Raw genomic sequence first — 19865 nt, forward strand, 5'->3', positions numbered from 1 at the left:
TGCAGTAATCGAACCTCGAGGTGATGAGGGTGTGAGCGACTGTGAGCAATGACTCTCTGTCCAAGTAGGGCTACAACTGGTGCACCAGGTGAACCTGGGCAAATGCCCCTCTCACCACAGCCGAAAGATGGTGTAATTATCATCTAAAATTGTGTTCGTAGGACTTTAACTATAATTTTAGCTAATACAGTATTGGCAAAAGTTATGAATTCCAGGAGGTGAAGCCCAATACATACTGAAAAATCAACACCATTGACAACATACTCACTCTACAAAGAGACCTGGACTTTGTCTCAGACTGGTCTAACACCTGGCAACTTCAAATATCAACCAACAAATGCTCTACCCTCCACATCGGCAAAAAGAATCCAAACCGCACATACGAACTGAATAAACAATATCTCACTGCCAACCCACACTCAGTAAAAGACCTTGGAATACTAATATCAAATGACCTAAGTGCTAAAGCCCACTGCAACAATATCGCCAAAAAAGCTTCTAGAGTTGTTAACCTGATCCTACGCAGCTTCTGCTCAGGCAATCTCACACTACTCACAAGAGCCTACAAAACTTTTGCCAGACCCATCCTAGACTACTGCTCATCTGTCTGGAACCCATACCACATCTCAGACATCAACACCCTTGAAAATGTCCACAGATATTTCACCAGAAGAGCCCTTCACTCCTCCACTCGAAACAGAATATCCTACGAAAATAGACTAACAATCCTGGGCCTCGAAAGCCTAGAACTACGGCGCCTAAAACACGATTTGAGTATTGCCCACAAGATCATATGCTGCAACGTCCTACCAGTCAATGACTACTTCAGCTTCAACCGCAACAACACAAGAGCATGCAACAGATTCAAACTTAATATGAACAGCTCCAAACTTGACTGTAAAAAATATGATTTCAACAATCGAGTTATCGAAGCGTGGAACTCATTACCGGACTCAATTGTGTCAACCCCTAACCCCCAACATTTCTCCCTTAGACTCTCCACGATTGACCTCTCCAGGTTCCTAAGAGGCCAGTAAAGAGCATATATAAGTGCACTGGTGTGCCTTTCATCCCCTGTCCAATTGTCTTTCCTTTCTCTCACTTATCATATATATTTTCTTCCTTTCATATATCCTCTCCTCTAAGTTCACTTTACCCTTATACGGTATATATTACTACATGTCTATTTTTCTTCCTATGTATTTGTGTATTGGACAAATGAATAAATAAATAAAATAAAAAAATAAAAATAAATAAATATAAATATTTAGAATCTATTTCAAACATAATATGCATTATGTTGATCACCTTTAAAGCCCTTCCTGGCATGACTTCAGGTTACTTGAGAGGCTGTCTCACCCCACTGGGATTGGCCCATCGCACTCATGCCAAAGAAGCAGCATGTTGTGGGTCCTGTCAGCCCAATTATTCTGGCTAGTGGGGTCCAGAAGGAAGACTTTCTTTGTTATTGCTCCTGCCCTCTGGAACATCTTGCCCTCCCCACCCCCATGTGAAGTTGGCCCCAATCCTCCTATCCTTTGATAAGGGCATAAAGACAGTTGCAGTTGGCCTGGGGCCCCAATGAAAGAACAGCACAATGGAATTGATTGGTCAAGTAACAACAGATTTCCCCCCTATTCTGCCTCCGCTACCCCATTTGTCCTTAGGTTTTAATGTTTGGTTTTAATGTGTATGTGTTGTACGTATATGCAGGGCCACCATCAGGAATTTTGGGGCCCCCCGCCATTTTAAAACTACTGCCCCCAAATCCCGTGCCATGCCCACCATGGCCACACACCCTGGGCAAGCCCTCCCCCCCTGGCCCTCTGAGGTCAAACACAGCCCTCTCTCACTCTCTTCCTTCCTCTCTCATCTCTTTCTTTCTTTCTCTCTTTCTCTCTTTCTCTTTCTCTATCTTGCTTTCTTCCTCTCTCTCTCTTCCTTCCTCTTTCTCTATCTTGCTTTCTTCCTCTCTCTCACTCTCTTCCTTCCTCTCTCATCTCTTTCTTTCTTTCTCTCTTTCTCTATCTTGCTTTCTTCCTCTCTCTCACTCTCTTCCTTCCTCTCTCATCTCTCTCTCTTTCTCTTTCTTTCTTTCTCTTTCTCTCTCTTCCGCCTCTTTCTCTATCTCTCCCCCTCTTGCTCTCTCTCTCTCTTTCTCACTTTCTCTCTCTTGTTTTCTTTCTGTCACTCTTTCTCTCTCTCGTTCTCTCTCTCTTGCTATCTCTTTCTCTCTCTCTTTCTCACTCTCTCGCTTTCTCACTTTCTCTCTATCTTGCTCTGTTGCTCTCACTCTCTCTCGTTCTCCGGACGCTGGTGAAAGTGATTTTCAATGTCCCTGCCAGCCTGCTCGGAACATTCAAATTAAGAAAAAAAAAAGCCAGCAAAGGTTTTCTTTCTTTTTTTTTCGGCAAGAAAAACCTTGGCCGGCGGAAGAGAAAGAGAGGTGGATCGGGTGGGCGGGCGGGCATGCGGGGGGCAGGGGCAAGTAGCCTGGGGCGCGAGGGGGCTAGAGGAGCGGGGGGGCTGGGGGCGGCCGCGGCGTGCGTGCCCTTGGAAAAGGGTGTGCGGGGCCGGGGGGCATTTTGGGGTGCGCTGGCTAAGGCGTGCACAGCCTACAGCTACAGGGAACGCCCCAGCCGCCCAAGCCTCGTTCCCCAACACCGCCACCCCGAAGGGGCTCCTACCTTCGCCGCGCGCTCCAAGAGAGGGCCAGTACTGCGAGGAGCTGGAGCTCGGCGTCGGCGCTGCTCACTGGGCACAAATTACTGCGGGCGCCAGGGGGCCGGTAAAACCATCTGGGCCCCCCCTATTTGTCAATTTGGCCGGGCCCCTGACGCCACTACCAGTAGTACCGCCCTATCGGCGGCCCTGCGTATATGTATATTGTGTCTGTAAGCTACCCAGAGTTACCTTATGGCAAGATGGGTAGCCAATAAATTTTATAAATAAATAATATAGCCCACAACTTGAATAAAGGGGTTGATCCTTAATTTTGTTCCTCGAGGATTGGGTTGACAATATTTAGGCATTTCGTAAGAGGAAATATATGCCATTGCTACTGGGAGGCCATATAAATATTCCTATGGTAATAAAAATAATAAATATAAAATATGTCTAAGATATGAAGTGGCAAATTAGGGTGGGCAATCTATATGTAACTATAGTATATCAGGTATCATCAAATATTCATCATGATCATGAAATGAGACTTTTTTTTTGACAGTGGGAATAAAATAGGTATTCCACCCCTGCCTTTTTAGGGTCATTAGCCCAGATAGTTTCAGAAGCATTATCAAGTATCTATTATTATTATTATTATTATTATTATTATTATTATTATTATTATTATTATTATTATTATGTCAGTACAACACAGCAAACAAGATCACTAAGCTGGATTTTGTATTTCATCACCAGTCGGGCGCTTCCCAAGGACCTAGGACTGCGTGATGTAGCGGCGAATTATGTTTGCCGATCCCAGTAAAGCAGCCTTTTGAAATTGACAGATGGAGATTTTGTCAATTCTGATGGTTTTCAAATGTCCGCTGAGATCCTTCGGCACGGCGCCCAGCGTGCCAAGTACCACTGGAACCACTTTCACTGGCTTATGCCAGAGTCGTTGCAGCTCTATTTTTAGATCTTCATATTTCACTAATTTCTCTAGCTGCTTCTCCTCAATTCTGCTGTCCCCTGGGATTTTTATTATTATTATTTATTAGATTTATATGCCGCCCCTCTCCGTAGACCTTGGGTGGCTCACAACAGTGATAAAAGCAATACATGGTAACAAATCTAATAATTAAAATCTAAAATATCAGTTTTACATTAAAAAGTCTAAAAAGAAAAATAAACCCCAATAGATAAAATACATACACACCTATCTGCATTTAAAGAACATGAGAACATTCTTTGTTCTTAACATGTTTCTATTGTTTGTTTTAAATATTGTCAGGGCTTGTATAAAGAACTTATTTTTAAAAATTCCTCAGACTTCAGTGTTATTGGTTCAAGATCTCCAAAATCTACCCAGTTGTTTGCCCTTTCAGATCAACTCTTTCCTATGCCAGCGTCCATTCTTCTTTAGCATAACAATCTGCGTCAAATACCTCTCTTGTCTGATATCTTTCTTTTTCCCACCAAGAGAGATTGGACAGTATAGCTGACCATCCATGAATAAAGAGGAAATGAAAAACAAGTGCATAATGTTTGTAAACAAGATAAATGATGTGTGGGAACAAACTGTTCTCCTTACAGTTATTCCAATAATTATTATTTACCTCCTCTGTTAAATGTGCAAAGAGCTTTATTACTGCTCATTCAAGCTCAGTCTTCTTCTCTATGAGCATCACAGAAAGCAAAATATTTGGAATACAAATCTTCTGGTTCAAACCTGACCCTTCTGCCTCCACAATTTGGAGGACATTAGTTTTTAAAAGTGGAGCCCTATATAGGAGCCCCAGACAGGGTAATAAGAAACTTATAGCCCTCCAGATGTTGCTTAACTACAGCTCCTATCACTCTTCATCAGTAGCCATGTTCACTGGGGTTGCTGAGTTGTAGTTCAACCATTATTGAGAGGATTTCATTGTTTTTAAATTTTTATTTAATCATTTCTAGATGTCACAGTACACACTATAGTCCATATGCACTTATGCACTTCACCAGTGTTTATTTATTTTGAGAGGGGGGCCCTTCAGAAAAGCATTTTTGGAGTTCCTAAGTGATATAAGTTGCCCATTTCTGGTTTAGACCTGTCACTCTGTGTATTGCCAGCCCCAGAGACATTCAGAGACATTCAGTAATTAAATAGTTAACTGTGTGTATGTTAATTAGCTCCACCCATGATGATGTAAAATCCTTTCTGGGCAGCCAGCATCACTTTCTTTCTTCTTCGGAAGAAAATTTTTCTTTTTCTAAGTCTTTAACAATGTAAGATGCACAGTAAGAGCCTGGGACCAGGCATAGCTGTTTTCTTTGTTTTTATTAATAAAAGTAACTTCGTTTTGAAGCTGTTTCTGTAACTTTATCCGTCGCCTCCAGATTTGATTCATCATAGCTCAAGCGGGCTGTGATTTATCTACAAAATCTGACAAGACCCCACATGTTACAAAACAGAATGGAATGGAGTGGAATAGAATAGAATAGAATAGAATTCTTTATTGGCCAAGTGTGATTGGATACACAAGGAATTTGTCTTTGGTGCATATGCTCTCAGTGGACATAAAAGTAAAGATACATTTGTCAAGAATCATGAGGTACAGCACTTAATGATTGTCATAGGGTACAAATAAGTACAGTAGAACCCCGACTTACGAGACTAATTGGTTCCGGAAGGAGGCTCGTAAGTCAGAACGCTCGTATGACGAAACATTGTTTCCCATAGGAAACAATGTAAAGTCAATTAATCCGTGCAACAACAAAAAAAAACCGCTGCCGCCGAACGCGGAAGTTAGCGTTCAGAGACAGCTGCGAAGCGGCGCGCGTGTTTTAAAACGTGGCAGCCAGCCTGGGGGCCTCGGGGGCTTCCCCCGACCCCCCCAGGCCGGCTCTGACGTTTTAAAACACGCGCGCCGCTTTGCAGCTGTCTTCTGAAACCGAACGCGGAAGTTAGCGTTCCGGCTTCAGGAGACAGCTGCGAAGTGGCGCGCGTGTTTTAAAATGTGGCAGCCAGCCTGGGGGGCTCGGGGGCTTCCCCCCGAGCCCCCCAGGCCGGCTCTGACGTTTTAAAACACGCGCGCCGCTTTGCAGCTGTCTTCTGAAACCGAACGTGGAAGTTAGCGTTCCGGCTTCAGGAGACAGCTGCGAAGTGGCGCGCATGTTTTAAAAGGTTGCAGCCGGCCTGGGGGGCTTGCCAGCACCCCCCCAGCACCCCAGGCCGGCTGCAACCTTTTAAAACACGCGGGATACGAGCGCCAAGGAGCTGTCTCCTGAAGCCGAGACAGCTCCTTGGCGCTCGTATCCCGAATGTGAGCTCGGGAGGCGAACAAAAATGTCGCTCCCCTCCCAGCTCTTATCTCGAGTAGCTCGTAAGTAGAGCTGCTCGTATGTCGAGGTTCCACTGTAATCGGGAAATGATATTATTTTATTTTTTATTTGATTTTTGATTTTTATGCCACCCTTTTCCTTAGACTCAGGGCGGCTTACAACATGTTAGCAATAGCACCTTTTAACAGAGCCAGCATATTGCCCCCACAATCCGGGTCCTCATTTTACCCACCTCGGAAGGATGGAAGGCTGAGTCAACCTTGAGCGGGTGATGAGATTTGAACCGCTGACCTGCAGATCTACAGTCAGCTTCAGTGGCCTGCAGTACAGCACTCTACCTGCTGCGCCACCCCGGCTCTTATTAATATAAATTGTAAGGATACAAGCAACAAGTTACAGCCATACAGTCATAAGTAGGATGAGATGAGAAACCTGATAGCAGGAACAATGAGAAGCCTGATAGTAATAGTAATACAGCCTGAAGTGAATAGTTTGACAGTGGTGAGGGAAATATTTGTTTAATAGAGTGATGGTGTTTGGGAAAAAACTGTACTTGTGTCTAGTTGTCTCGGTGTGCAGTGCTGTATAGCCAACGAACCTATGGCATGCGTGCCACAGGTGACATACATAGCCATATCTGCTGGCACATGAGCAATTGCCCTAGATCAGCTTCAGCAGGCATATGTGCACCAGACAGCTGATTTTTGGCTTGCATAGAGGCTTTGGGAGGGTGTTTTCAGCCTCCGGAGGGGCGGGGGAGGGCATTTTTGCCCTCTCCAGGCTCCAAGAAAGCCTCTTGGACCCGAGGAGGGAAAAAATGGGCCTATGAAGCCCACCAGAAGTCAGGAAATGGGGCAGCAGAGGCAGTGAAGGGCTGCCAAAATTTTTACTACCACACTATGGGTGTGGCTTATGCAGGACGCCCTGAATTTTCTTTCAACATCTTTCAGTGCAAATTGGGTGCTCTAGGGTAGAGCTCCATTTTCGCTACCCCACTGCATTACCCACCCACCCCCGGTATGGGCAGTAGCCCATCTCTGAGCAGGGGATCATATGTGGGGAATGGGGCAGTGGAGGGGTGTTGTGTGTTCATGCACAGGGAGGTGGAGCATTGACTTTGACAAATCTAGTTAAAAAATTTATATGGCAAGGGAAAAAAGCAAGGATAAAAATAAATTGTTTAGAAGATATTAAAGAAAGAGGAGGATTTGGCCTTCCAAATTGGAAATTATACTACCAGGCTGCCGCATTAACATGGATTAGAGATTGGATAACTTTAGAGAATAAAAGAATATTAAATCTAGAAGGACATGATCTTATGCTTGGATGGCACGCATTTATATGGTACGACAAGGAAAAAAACCACTCATATTTTAAAAGACATACATTAAGGAAGTATCTATTAGAGGTTTGGAAAGATATAAGGAAAAATCACTTTCTAAATATCCCAGAATGGCTTGCCCCCTTAGAAGCAATAACACATCCGAAGTCTATAAAAGACAAGAAAATATTTTTTAGATATAAAGAATTACTAAATGACCAGATGAAGTTAAAATCTAGGATTAAATTACAAGAAGAAGGGATAACAATAGACTGGTGGCATTACGCCCAGATCCGATCTAGATACCAGAAGGATAAAACTCTTTATATTTTTAATAAAAGTAAAAATTTGCTAAGTAATCTAATCACTACCAATCCAACAAAAATGATAGGTAAAATATATAAATTCCTCATTGCTCATAAAAATATAGAGTTGACCTTAAAAGACACTATGATAAGATGGTGCAGAAATATTGGCAAGGAAATAGACATAGACACATGGGAGAAAGTTTGGATTAATAACTGGAAAATGACTAAATCAGTCTCATTAAAAGAAAATCAAATTAAAATGTTCTACAGGTGGCATCTCCCACCAAATAGGATAGCAAAAATGTTTCCCAAAACATCCCCACTATGTTGGAAATGCAAGAATGAAATAGGAACCTACTACCATCAATGGTGGACATGTGGTAAAGCTAAAATATACTGGAAGATGATAGAGAAAATAATAAAAGAAATAGTAAAGCAAGATATAGAAAATACCCCGGAATTTTACCTATTAGGAATTACCAACCAGACTTATAAGAAAGAAATTCTTTATTTAATTATACACATACTAACTGCGGCTAGAATAATATATGCGCAAAATTGGAAGGGGGAAGAAATCCCCAAGGAAGAAGAAGTTATAGCCAAAATATTAGATTGCGCTGAAATGGATATGATGACAAGACGATTAAATGATCAAGAAGATACTAAATTCTATGAAACATGGAACAATGTTTATAAATGGATAGACAAGAAAAAATAAGATATACAAACTTATTTTTAATTAATCTTTTGTATTTGTTTTTACCTAGGTGATAACAATGTTAATATTAGTTTAAATGTATTTTTTGATGATTATGGTATAGTAGTTTATGTACAAGTAACATATTAAGAATTTTGGTTTACTGTATATACGTATAGTAGTTAAAACCAGTTTAAATGTATTGTTTGATGATTATGGTATATTAGTTTATGTATAAGCAACATATAAAGAATTTTGGTTTATACACGTACAGTAGTAAAAATTAGATTAAATGTATTGTTTGATGATTATGGTATATTACTTTATGTATAAGCAACATATTAAGAATTTTAGTTTATATATGCATAGTACTTAAGATTTTGAAAATTCTAACCTAAATTTACTAGACTTTTTAATATTCAACATATATTCAATTATGTATTCTTTTTCTGTATTTGAATTCATACTTTCAAGAGAAGCGGGGGAAATGCACCCCCACTTTATGTTTAATGTTTGTATGTGTGTCTGTTTATTTTAAGAAAAATTAATAAAAAATTTTTTTAAAAAAAAACAGAAGTCAGGAAATGGGGCAGCAGAGGCAGTGAAGGGCTGCCAAAATTTTTACTACCACACTATGGGTGTGGCTTATGCAGGACGCCCTGAATTTTCTTTCAACATCTTTCAGTGCAAATTGGGTGCTCTAGGGTAGAGCTCCATTTTCGCTACCCCACTGCATTACCCACCCACCCCCGGTATGGGCAGTAGCCCATCTCTGAGCAGGGGATCATATGTGGGGAATGGGGCAGTGGAGGGGTGTTGTGTGTTCATGCACAGGGAGGTGGAGCATTGACTTATGGGTGTGGGCAGTAATGGGCAGCCAAAATTTTTAATGCCACACTGTGGGTGTGGCTTATTTTGGGGTGTGGCTTAATGGTCATGTGACTGGGCAGGAGTGCCTTGCTGGCCATGTGATCGGGTGGGAGTGGCTTGAACGATCATCATCATTCAAGTGAACTGTTAAATCTTCGACTTACAACCTTTCCAGTGTCGTTCGCTGGGGTGACAATTTGCTTCGTGTTTCCCGCGCTCTCCTTCCTGGGCCACCCCTCCCCCGCCTCAGGCTGGGTAGCTAGGCGAATGGGTGCTGCCAGAAGCATAAATGCTGCCAGCACAGCTTCCACCCACGCCTTCTGTTTGCACCTCAGGTGGGAAGTGGCCACGTGAGGCTGGAGGAGAGCCAGACAGGAGAGAGGGAAGCTCGTCCAAGGCCAGGAAGGAGGAAAGAGGAAAAAAGCAAGGAGCACAGATGCTGCATCAGCATCAGCATCAGCAGCAGCAGCAGGGAAATAAAGGAGAGCTGAGCCGAGACCAGTAATCCAGGAAGTGACAGCTGCCGATCACCTGGAGCTGCACACTCATCTTAATTTCCGGCAGTGGAACTGTGTTCCACTCCGTCCTGCTTGCTGTCCACCCCGAGTGTGGGCACATGTAGGTGTTGGCACCTGAAGGAAAAAAGGTTCGCCATCACTTCTCCTTAGCATCATTTTGAGAGTAGGAGTTGAAACAATTTATGTCCAGGCTGCAAGGGGTCAGTAAATATTTTCACAGCCCACTTTTTGATTTGTGCAGTATGCAGGTCCTCAATGGAAGGCAGGTTGGCAGTAAAAAAAAAGAGAGAGATAATAAATTGGCCAGGAAAATAAGGTGTAATGCAAAAACAGAGATGCAACGAAAATACTGTAATCAGCACTTTAGTGTATTTTAAAGATAATTATATGCCATTACATAATGTAATATTTCATAATGATTTTCAGAAATAAATCTATAATACTTGGGGAAAATGAAGTTAAGCAAAGGAATGAGGGAACAGGAGAAAATGAGGACAGGCAAAACCCAGACATGGGAACTTCAAATAAACATAAAGTAAGTTTAATGTGTTTCATATAGTTTATCTGCTGGAGCACATGCAAAGTTCTATGAAGAGAAGCATATCTGAAAGGCCTCGTCTTTGGACTCCTAAGCAGGTGTTTTCTGAAAGATAAAAATTAGAAAAACAATGGAAACACTCCCTTTGTACAGAACAACTGTTTTGTTGAATGCTGATATAAGCTGTGTTTGTTAGTAGCCTATAGAAGCTCTATAATTATATGTCAGAAAAATAATATATCACACAAGCAGAAGCAGTCTTTAAAAACAGCTTCATTTCTCTAGGTTTATCTACAAATAGAATTTAGGATATATGCAATGCATGTAGAAGCTTCAATCCCAAATCCTTTCAATAATTTTGAATATAATTTAAAACTTATATAAATATATAATATTATCATTTCTATATGATTTAAGATTTCTCCAGAAGCAAAGGAATAATTTTGTAACATTCTATTTTTGACATTGCCCTAAAATGAGAATATTTATCAATATTCTATAACATAGCAGTTCATTTCATGCAAAAGACAGTAAGGAAAGCTGGAGCATTTCGACAACAAATCATTACTACTGATGATATTATCTAGTTTGGGTAATGAAACCTTTGCAAGGAAACAACCAATCTCAGAGAACACCAAGAACCTCTCAAATTATCAATACTTTACCTTGTCTTGAGTTTTAGAAGTTTCTTCTTTTTTGTTGTTGTTCAGTCACTAGGTTGTGTCCGACTCTTATGTGACCGCAGCACACCAGGCTTTCGTGTCTTTCACTGTCGCCCAGAGTTTGCCAAAATTCATAAACATTGCATGAATGACGCTATCTTATCAGTGGTGGGATTTAAAACTGTTTAGTACCGCTTCTGTGGGCGTGGCTTGTGGGCATGGCATGGTGTGATTTGGCGGGCATGGCATACTGTAAAATTTCCTCCCGTTTTTGGCCTAGCAGGCTTCACTGGGGGGGGGGGGGTTTCCAAAGATCAGCTGTGCGATGCATGATTACTGGAACTTTTTAAAAAAAATCTTTTTTCACATTTTTGACTACCTACTACTGGTTCAGCGGACCGGTAGCACTTTTTACTACTGGTTCAGGCGAACCGGCCAGAACTGGTATCATTTCACCCCTATCTTACTGTGTTAAACAAAAGTTAACTGAAAATCCATAGTAGTTTCTGAAAATGCACATTCAATCACTATTTTTTAAATCAATAAAACTAGCTTAAAACATAAGGTAGCTTAAGTGCTGGAAACAAAGAATGGTTACCACTTATCATGTGACATTTCTTCCTACGTCTTCCAACATTTGCTATTCACACATTTTATTTTCTGGATAAAACATTCCTTATGTTTCATAAGGAAGTTTCTTACATTTACATTTATAAATATGCAGAATCTCATCTGTTAAATTGTGAAATGACTTCACAAATATATCTGATATATAAATCTGATACATAGATAATCTCTCTCCACAAGTTGTTAAATTGCTTTTAGTTCTTCCTGTAAAAGTTAAAAACAAAAAGTTATATGTTATGTTATATGGATGCATGTATGTATGTACATAAGTGTTGTTTTTTTAAAAAAAGTGTGGTGTATTAAGCAAGACACATACTGTATATTCACATTCTGGAGTTGGTATTTTTAAATGGGGAACCACTACACTACATGACAGTCATCCCTAACTTACACAGAAAGCTGCTGCTTTTTGTGTTTGTGGGAGCTGCGGCTAAGGACCAGCTAGAACCAGATTTAAGAAGTCTTCCAAATTCAATTCCAAGAGAATCTGTCAAAGGGCTCCCTCTTTAGAACCAATTCCAACACTGGAATATTTAAAGCATGATCTGGACACCCTAACTAAAGGGCTGACTTGTGGGACAAAGCCACTCATAATATAGATTTACTGAAGACAAACTGACAAGGAAGCTCCAGTTCCTCCATTGGCTGTGAGTGGGCTTCCTACCATTTTGAACTGTAAGAGGCTTTGAATTGCTTAAGGATCCATAAAAGCTTGAAGGAGACTTTAAATACTGCAATATTTAATCAGGAGAAGAGATGTACTTTTTAGACTTTTTAATGTAAAAACTGCTATTTTAGATTTTAAATTATTGTTTTTTTCATTGTTGTGAGCCACCTCGAGTCTACGGAGAGGGGCGGCATACAAATCTAATTAATAATAATAATAATATTATTATTATTATTATTATTATTATTATTATTATTATATGATTATATAATTTCAATGAACTACAAATAATATCATATATATATATATATATATATATATATATATATATATATATATATATATACACGGTATATATCACATGTTGTTGTTGTTTTTGCTGAAATTTTAAAATTAAGGGAGACTAGGATGGCACCATTTCAGCCTTGTTCTGGCCTCATCAGCTAGCCACACCCTTACTGGGATTTGATATATATATTCATTTTTATAATATAAGAAAAACAGACACACAGCATATAACAAGTGCTCAATGATTGCACTCACCACCAGACAAACATTCGTACCCCACCACCAATCGGGGGTGTTTCTTATAAAAATAATTTTAACCCAAGAGTGAAATATTTATTTACATATTATAAAGTGATTCCAACTTGTTTCTTATAGCTTGGTCTCGGATCCTACTCGCCATATATTGTCTTACCTTGTCCTATCACCAACTACAAATAATATCAATCCAAAATTGCTGCACTCAGTCCACAATATGCCATTTAAAAGCTATGGTGGCACAGTGGTTAGAATGTAGTATAGCAGGGTAATTCTGCTGACTGTTGACTGCAGTTCAGGAGTCCAATCTAATGGTCTCAAGGTTGACTCGACCTTCCATCCTTTCAAAGTCAGTAAAATGAGAACCTAGATTGTTGGAGGCAATATGCTGATTCTGTAAACTGTTTAGAGAGGACTGTAGAGCATTGTGAAGTGGCATATAAGTAAGTGCTATTGCTGATTAGAAGCTGTTTTTTGCTGCTTGGTCTGGACAAATTTACACACTCCTGCTTTGGAATTTTGCCTCTTATGTACTATTTAGAACAAATAAACTTCTAAAAATTTTAATGAATACAATATTGACTTGAATCTTACAACTTAAAAAAAACATTAGGGACACTTCAGTAACTTGTATCGGTATAATTCAGCAAACAACTTAATATTATGGCACCATCATGTGGCCATTTATTACTACATTTATATTATTTGAATTTACCTTAATTGAGGAAGAAATGAAATGATGGAAATGACTTGCTCTAGAAGTGAGTTTTATTGTAGTTAGGGAGACTCATCTCCTGAATATGTAAAACAGATTTCAATTTTGGAAAATGGGTTTAGATTCATTTTGCAGGTTACATATACAGTAGTATGTTACATTATTCGAGAGAGTATAGATTGTTCAAGGAAAATAGCTGATGCTCCTTTTAGAACCTAGGTATTGATTTGCCCTACTTAATTAAGGAAACCCTTTCCATGTTTTATATAATAAAACATTCATTTAGAGAAAACAGTATATTATATTATTATTAACACATATCAAGTAAAATTTGCATGCACAGATAAAACGAAACCTCTCCTCCCTCCTCCCCGACATGCCAAAATTGTTTTAAATTATGTTTCATCTTCCTGTCCTGAATCAACCGAGTGTTTAAAGTAGGATCCAGATTTATTGCTTTCTTTTTTATATTGTGTTGGGTATATTTTATTGTTAAAAATCCAGAGTCATTGCCTGCAATGTACAAATAATATAATGGGGGGGAAAATAAATTGGAAGAAAAAGTAATTTCAGTTAAAATTACTAAGAAGAAACATCAACATTTCTGATTACTTCCCAACAATTTTAATTCACTGATACATTTTGATAGCTGGAAATGAGGAGTATAATTCAGGAACCAGAATTAGCTTAAGAAGCCCCACTGAAAAAGGAAGCATAATTTTGATCATTTTATTACCATGTTTTCCCCAAAATAAGACAGGGTCTTATTTTCTTTTGAACCCCGAAATAAGGGTTTGGCCTTATTATTGGGAGGAAGTGTGGTCTTATTATTTTAGGGGCGCAGGATGCCAAAGGCAGCCTGCACACTCACAGCTGGGAGTCCGGCAGTAAGAGGCTCCCTCCGTATGCCGCCATGAAGCCCCAGGATGACTTCTCCGGATCGAAGAATTCAGGAGCCCGGCCGATTTGAAGGTTGTTCATCTTGCACGCGTGGTTCCTCCGTCCGTCGTCGCCAGTGAAGAATACTCGAGACAGGCAGGTTCAAAGACGGTTCCTTTATTAAGCTCTTTTTGGAAAGTGACATTCAGCAGGGAACACGTCTGACTGTCAATGAGAAAAGCCGCTCTATTTATACATTTGCGGCTCGCGCCAAAAGGAACTGTCATGCATCTGAACCAATCAGACGCGACCTCTTGTTATTTACATTTTCTGCCCAGAGACAGCTTTGTACAAGGTTTAAACTATTTACATGGACTCAACACAAAGCCTCATGAGTGCATGTCTCTACCCTGTTCATGCGCCTCCCACGTCACATCAATGTGGGTGAAGCCAATGAGCGCCAGGTCCTTGAGCCAATGCCGCCAGCGCCCTCCACCAGCACAGAAGCCATGGCCAGAACCTGCTCCCCCTGCAGGGTCCAGCTCTAGCTGCAGCCATCCCCAGAGTGGGAAGCCCACTCCCAGAGCGGCCGCTGCCCTGGCTGGGGTTTGGAAGCTGCAGAGGTGAAATCTGGAGGAGAAATCTCCTGCTTTCCTTGCATGTAGCCAAAAGCAGAAGCAGCAGAAGTCTTTCTTTCTCTCCCCCAAACTCCACCTCTGCAGCTTCCAAATCCCAGCCAGGGCAGCGGCCACTCTGGGAGTGGGCTTCCCATTCTATAGTGACAGGTCACCAGAGGCCACTCCTTCCTCCCTGCTCCTCTCCGCTTGCCCCGCAGTCCTCCAACCCGGGCACTGATGACCAGAGCGCCCGCCAGCAAGCCCAAGAAGCTCTACCGCCTTGGGAGTCACCGGACTGGACAGCAACCAGGTCAGGCTCTTCCTGGGGAAGGGAACCTTATGGGAACCTTGCCTGCCATCCAAGGGTTATAATGTGAAAATTTTCCCTACTGATTGTGTCTTCTATCTCTTTCTTTCTTTCTTTCTCCCTTCTTTCTTTCCTTCCTTCCTTTTTTATTTTATTCTATTTTATTTATTTGTTTTGTCCCATACACAATAATACACAATGAATGTTATAGAGGATATGTACGAGTAGAATGTATCAAAGAGAGTATAGAAGAGAAAATATAGGAGTAAAATATAACTACAGAGAATAGCAGAAGAGATAGAAGAGATAGAAGATATAGGAGCTATAGGAGAGACTATAGGCATTCTGGTGCACTTATGTACGCCCCTTCCTTCCTTCCTTCCTTCCTTCCTTCCTTCCTTCTTTCCTTCCTTCCTTCTTTTCTTCCTTCTTCCCTTCCTTCCTTCCTTCCTTCTTTCCTTCCTTCCTTCCTTGTTTCTTTCAAATCTTTCTTTTTAACCTGAAATAAAAGGATTTCAAAAGTTTTTTTTAAAAAACCCCCAGGAAGTTATTATGTTGGGGTGGGTGGGCAGAGCCTCACGCTGCCATCACTGCTGGTTCTCTGAATTAGCTGCCACAACTGCTACCTACATACCCAAACCGGGGCCAAACTTAGAGGATTTCACTCCTGCTGCCATCCTTTTCTCCCACAGGTCCCGCTTACTCTTTCCAGGCTCCCAGCAGCAAGACATTGAGCAGCCATGCCGAGGGGAGCCCTGACAGACACATCTCGGTTGGCCCAGCCATGGCTAACACTCCTTGTCCGCGGCTGAGCTTGACTGCAGGGGTCCAGCCAAGGCATCTGCAGATGGAGGCAGTGGCAGCGGCATTAGCAACACCTGCAGTGACTCAGCCATCCCTGCCGAGAGAACTGCCCCCAGCTGTGGAACGCGCCCGGCCTGCCATTGTAGTCTTCTGCAACTGCCCCACCATGCAGACACCGCCCTTACCAGAAGCAGGTATGCCAACCTCTGCCTGCCATGCATGGAGGCCTCTCTGCCGCTGGTGGCCATCCTACCAAGTAAGCTCCAGGGCGGTGATGCTGGTGCTAGGGTTGCTGTGGCGGGTGCTCTCTAGTGCAGGCTATGCTGATGCTTGAGGAGCAGGTGCTTGAGGTCTACGGTTGATGCCAAGGGCACAGGAGTTTGCAGGGATGTGACTGCCTTGGGAGGGTTGGGTGTGAGGGTGTATGTGTTTCTGTTTGAGAGAGAGAGATGGGGGACAGAGAGAACATTGCTGCCAGCCCTGGATAACTCTCTGAGGTTGGATCGGAGCTTCTCTCTCTCTCTCTCTCTCTCTCTCTCTCTCTCTCTCTCTCTCTCTCTCTCTCTCTCTCACACACACACACACACACACACACTTCTTTCTTTGGAATTGCAATACAGATATCCCTCCCAGAATTGCAAGACTGAAGGCTTTGGATGGAGCAGATTAGATTAGATTAGATTAGATTATTTATTTATTAATTAGATTTGTATGCCGCTCCTCTCCGGAGACTTCGAACGGAGATGCGTGTCTGTGCCGCGATGCCAAATAAAGAATGATTGGCAGGAAAAGAGGGAGGAGACCAGCAGCTGGAGATCTGGGCTGAGTTGCACAGCACAGCTGAATCCCCATGAGGCTACTGGGGAAAGGAAGGGCTGCCTTCTGTGCTGGCCAGGCCCACCCCTTCACTAGGGCTTATTTTCAAGGGAGGGTGATTATTTATGCCCACCCCAAAAATCAGGCTTGGCCTTAGTTTTGGGACATGAAACATGGTGCTTATATTCCACTTTGCCTCCAAGAGATTAAGGCAACATGACTTACTGTAGAACTCTTCTTTTTTTCTTATAACAATTTTGCGAGATATAGTAGGCTAGAATCAAATTCCAATCACATAATGAACTTTCCAAATGAGATTGGGCTTAAACCTGAATTACACCAGTCCACTTTTCACGCGTTCCAAAAAGGCAATCTGGTTTGCTAATACAATGAATTGCTCTGCTGAGAATAAACAGCCGTTGTACTGGAGAACCAGAGTTGCTACGTGTTGGATTTAGGATGAAGATTTGTGTCTTTAACACACTGCAGCCAAGTTGTATATTATGACCTGTAGGAAAAAATTACCTGGAATCATTCACAATGGTGTAATTTACTTGGGTTTGTTGAGCAAGCCATAGTAACCTGGTGAACATATACTTTGCTATAAACTATAGCTCACAAGCCATAATGGCTGAATTTATAAATTACGATAAACCTAAAATGAGTCTTTTAATAGTTTAGTAGGGTTGTGAAGTCCTACTTGGTTTAATTAACTACACGCACAAATTAGTGTGTTCTGCAAATCCTCCCTTCTACAAGCGACATTTGAGCCCAGATGGAATCTGAAAGAAACCAGAGAGAATTTGCCGGCAAACGTCTGTTTTTCTTTTTGTTTTTTTCTTAATTACAGTCTGGAAACTCCAGCTAGTCTATGACAATCCCTCTCAGAAATTTGGAGCTTTCAACATAAACCCCCTAAGAACTTTGGGCAGTTTACAACAATAAAACAATATCAAAAACAGTATATAAACAGCAGGTAGTGCTATACTGAAGGTCACTAAAGCTGACTGTAGATCTGTAGGTCAGTGGTTAAGATCTTGTCACGGGCTCAAGGTTGACTCAGCCTTCCATCCTTACGAGGTGGGTAAAATGAGGACCTGGATTGTGGGTGCAATATGCTGGCTCTGTTAAAAATGCTGTTGCTAACATGTTGTAAGCTGCCCTGAGTCTAAGGAGAAGGGGAGCATAAAAATCAATCAAACAATCAATCAGTCAAACAAACAAACAAACAAACAAACAAACAAACAAACAAACAAACAAACAAACAGTTTAAAACCCCTTAAAAACCATACATATCTCCTTGATCCTGCTGGCTTTTTGCAGCCTCCAAGGTCAAGAATCCAAACTCTGCCTTCCTCCATCTGGGTTCTTCTTCTGTACCACATTTGGAATCTATCTAATATTTAAATAACAATAATAATTTATGACAAGCCAAGGAAGAAAAGCTAAAGAAAAAAACCCAAGCCAACCAAAATTAATTCAAACTCACTGTTGGGAAATAATAATAATAATAATAATAATAATAATAATAATAATAATAATAATAATAATACAAATCCAATAAATAAACAAACAAATAAATAATAATAATTTATTAGATTTGTATGCCGCCCCTCTCCGAAGACTTGGGGCGGCTCACAACAATAATAAAAAACAATATTATAGTGAAACAAATCTAATATTAAAAAAGAAACATATAAATAATAATAATAATAATAATAATAATAATAATAATAATAATAATTTATTGGATTTGTATGCCGCCCCTCTCCATAGACTCGGGGCGGCTAACAACAATAATAAAAACAACATGTACAATCCAATAATAAAAAACACTAAAACCCCTATTATAAAACCAAACATACACACAAAAATACCATGCGTGACTTGTAATGGCCTAGGGGGAAGGGCTATCTCAACTCCCCCATGCCTGGCGGTATAAATGAGTCTTGAGTAGTTTACAAAAGACAGGGAGGGTGGGGGCAGTTCTAATCTCCAGGGGGAGTTGGTTCCAGAGGGCCGGGGCTGCCACAGAGAAGGCTCTTCCCCTGGGGCCCGCCAAACAACATTGTTTAGTCGACGGGACCCGGAGAAGGCCAACTCTGTGGGACCTTATCGGTCGCTGGGATTCGTGCGGTAGCAGGCGGTTCCGGAGGTATTCTGGTCCAATGCCATATAGGGCTTTAAAGGTCATGACCAACACTTTGACTTGTGACCGGAAACTGATTGGCAGCCAATGCAGGCCACGGAGTGTTGTAGAAACGTGGGCGAATCTGGGAAGCCCCACGATGGCTCTTGCGGCCGCGTTCTGCACTATCTGAAGTTTCCAAACACTTTTCAAAGGTAGCCCAATGTAGAGAGCGTTGCAGTAATCGAACCTCGAGGTGATGAGGGCATGAGCGACTGTGAGCAATGACTCCCTGTCCAAGTAGGGCCGCAACTGGTGCACCAGATGAACCTGGGGAATGAAGGATATCTGATCTTCTTGATTTAATAATAGTTCTGATGATATTCCATGATTCTGGGAGTATAAAAAGTGGCATGTATTTTGAAAAGGTAACTGGATTGATTCCTATCCTTTATTTATTTATACATATTTATTTATACATATCTCATCATAACTATTACTGAATCAAGAAGCTGCTCCCAGTCCTCGGAGAGGGGCGGCATACAAATCTAATAAATTATTATTATTATTATTATTATTTATTTATTTATTTTATTTTATTTTATTTTATTTTATTTTATTTTATTTTATTTTATTTTATTTTATTTTATTTTATTTTATTTTATTTTATTTTATTTTATTTTATTTTATTTTATTTTATTTTATTTTATTTTATTTTATTTTATTTTATTTTATTTTATTTTATTTTATTTTATTTATTAGTTGGACTTGTATGCCGCCCCTCTCCGAAGACTCGGGGCGGCTCACAACAAGTAAAAACAGTCACAACAATCCAATTAATTAAAATATTTAACGATTTA

The sequence above is a fragment of the Erythrolamprus reginae genome, chromosome 5, assembly GCF_031021105.1.
Source record: "Erythrolamprus reginae isolate rEryReg1 chromosome 5, rEryReg1.hap1, whole genome shotgun sequence".
NCBI classification, from domain to species: Eukaryota; Metazoa; Chordata; class Lepidosauria; order Squamata; family Dipsadidae; genus Erythrolamprus; species Erythrolamprus reginae.